We start from the raw sequence: 2,968 nt of genomic DNA on the forward strand, positions 1-2,968 counted from the left end.
CCAGGTTATGATAAACTGAACTTGTGCAGAAGGGTCTGGGGAAGACCTGCCAGGTTTTGTGATAACATCCTAATAAACACAAGGAACAAGATCCTAACGAGCTTTGGAGTTTTTTCTGACCCAGAGAACTGAGATAAATGGGACTCCCCATGAAGGAGCATCCCAAAGGAGCTCGGCTCAGAGGAGAAAATCCAGGAGTGAGGAGAAGTGCAGAAGAATCAGAGAGAGAAAAAACAAATTAAAGAAGTTATAAAGCCAACTGTAATTTCTTTTGTCACAGCACACTCAGGTCAAACAGAAATCAGCTCCCTGCTTTGATGCACTCACAGTCTCACACCCCCCTGTGCTCCCTGGTGGAAAATTTTCATCTCAAACCCCAAACCTGAAGGAATCAGCCTGAGTGGGAGATTTTCCTTGAGAACAATAACCAGCTTCTCAGCCTAATGATTTCTGTTCCCTCAAGGAATAATACAAATTAAATATTAGGTCTGTAGTCACTTCCCTGCCATACAGTGTAATATTCATGAATTTATCATTCAAACACTTTCTGCTTTCATTTAAAACCCTACATTGTGGAGTTTATTTTAATTTGATTGTTTAAAAAAAAAGCCATTGTGGACTGAAAAATCCCTAAAGCAGCTTTTTCTTCCAATTTTTTTTTTTTAAAGAGAATTTGCTTTTTTAAGATGGGAACAATTTGCACTGACAACATAATACCACTCTCAGAAACATAATTTAGAATTGGATTTTGAGGATTTCCTACCTAAAGTTGGAAAGAAATACTTGATAATGTATTTCTAGAACACTCCTCACATCTTTTACCAAACTCCTGAGGTCAGTAAACATAATGACATTTAGGAATTGCCATGGGAAGGAATCAGTGAAACTAAGAGAACATTCCTTTTTCTTATGAAGATGGACTCTAGAGGGGTTTGGTTTGGGTTTTTTTGTTTGTTTGTTTGTTTATTTTGGTGGTTGTTTTGTTTTTAAATAATACAATCATAAGACAACTGAATTATTTTGGACAGGCAGCTGTTGCAGGTTATTGATCAAGACACTGCAAGTCTAAATTCACAATCAAACTAACATTAAACTGTGTTAATTTATAGCCAGTATTGCAAATTTCCCTTACCAGTCTGTAGGTTTTACAATCACCACGTGAAAATTAGGTAAGTACTCAACAAAGCAACCCAAAAATAATGTTCTTCTATGAAAATACAAGTCAATTGAATTATGCTTCATTTTCCTTTTTAATGATACATATATTACCATACATATTTTCTGGTTGCCCCTGTATTTTTAAAGCCATCAAATGCTGTGTTTATATGGAATCTTTTGGAGCTCAGGGAAGTGTTTTCCCATTTTCATGTGAAGAGTTCTAAGGGAGCATTTTCCAAATTGAACAAAATGACCTGGAGGTCATTATTCTGGTCATTTCCTCCCTTGATTCATGTTCAGAGCCAGGTTTTCAAAGGCTGAAGGGTGATGCCACTTGGTGAGGAGCACGACCAGGAGAAGAAAAAGGAGTCCAGACATAACCACTGATATTCCAGAGAAGATAATTCAGCTTGGAGGAATGGCCTCAGGCTCTGGGAGGGTTGAAGTAAAACCTGCCAGCACCGTTGTCTGGATGGACTTTTTTGACTTTCTCATGTCTGAGCTGATAAGAGATTTTTGTACCTTCTAAGAGACATCTCACCTTTCACATTCAAATGAAAACTTTTAAACAGAAAAATGGTGCTTTGGTTGGGAGCACTAAACTTTGAAAATTCACCTGAGATGATTTTCTGCTGGAAAGAGACAATACCACATACCTGGGTGTGAACTGCCAACCTTCAGAGCTCACCACTGCTCCCAGAAACTGCTGGAAAAGCAGCTCTGAGATGAAAACAAAGCAGCTTTGAAGCAAACTTGGCTCTGCTGGCCACTCCTCACTTGCTGCCCTGCAAGCCTCTCACATCCCACAGAGGGAACAGTAGAAGTCTGCTCCCAGGTATTTACTGCCAGCCCCAAAAAGCCACAGTGTGTGCTGCTAACCCAGGGTCACACAATTCCACCCTGGGTGGGCTGTGAGAGCTGCTGGCAAATGGACACAGAATAATTCAAATCCTCCTTGGTGACAGAGGGGATGCTGTTGCTCTCTCTCTCTCTCTGTCAGCTCAAAATTCAGGGTTTTTTTCCTACTAACTCTTCACAGTAGTGGTTGGGTGGTTGGATAGACAGCTGGACCTGTGGTTTTCCTGGTTTGGTTATCTCTGTGGTGGTTTTTTCACTCTTCAGAGGAAGCACCAAACTGGGATGATATTTCAGATACAGCTGTGATATGAAGATACAGAAACACATAAAGGGGAAGATGATGTCAATGTGAGAGTGTGAATGGGATTACAAAACCAGGTATTTTTGTGACAGAGCATCACATATCACTAATAATGTGTTTGTGGTTCTCCATAGTTTTTTGCAGTTCTGTGACATGATTGCTCCAGTGGTGACAGGGGGGACATGAAATAATAAAAGGTTTTGGTGGCTTGTGTGTCACAGGCTGCCTGACACTCAGAACCCTCAGCAGGAGGAAGGAATTTAATGTATATTCCTGGTTTTTTCTTGGAAACACTACACAAGGTGCATTCCACCTTCACCATGATGAATGACAGAGATTTTCCTACACAGTCCAACCACAGTGCCACAGGAGGTCAGTGAAACAGCTTAAACCAGAGCTTTAATCAATCAATTAATTAATTAATTAACATTGATTAATTAATGTTTAATCAAACATTGTCCTCTCAGAGGAATGGTTGGGTTTGGACACTGTCAGAGCCCTGCTCCTTTATTTTGGGGGTTGTGAGCTGAACTTAGACATTACAGTATATGATAGATGATAGATATTATATTATATTATATTATATTATATTATATTATATTATATTATATTATATTATATTATATTATATTATATTATATTATATTATAT

The sequence above is a fragment of the Parus major genome, chromosome 21 (assembly GCF_001522545.3).
Source record: "Parus major isolate Abel chromosome 21, Parus_major1.1, whole genome shotgun sequence".
NCBI classification, from domain to species: domain Eukaryota; kingdom Metazoa; phylum Chordata; class Aves; order Passeriformes; family Paridae; genus Parus; species Parus major.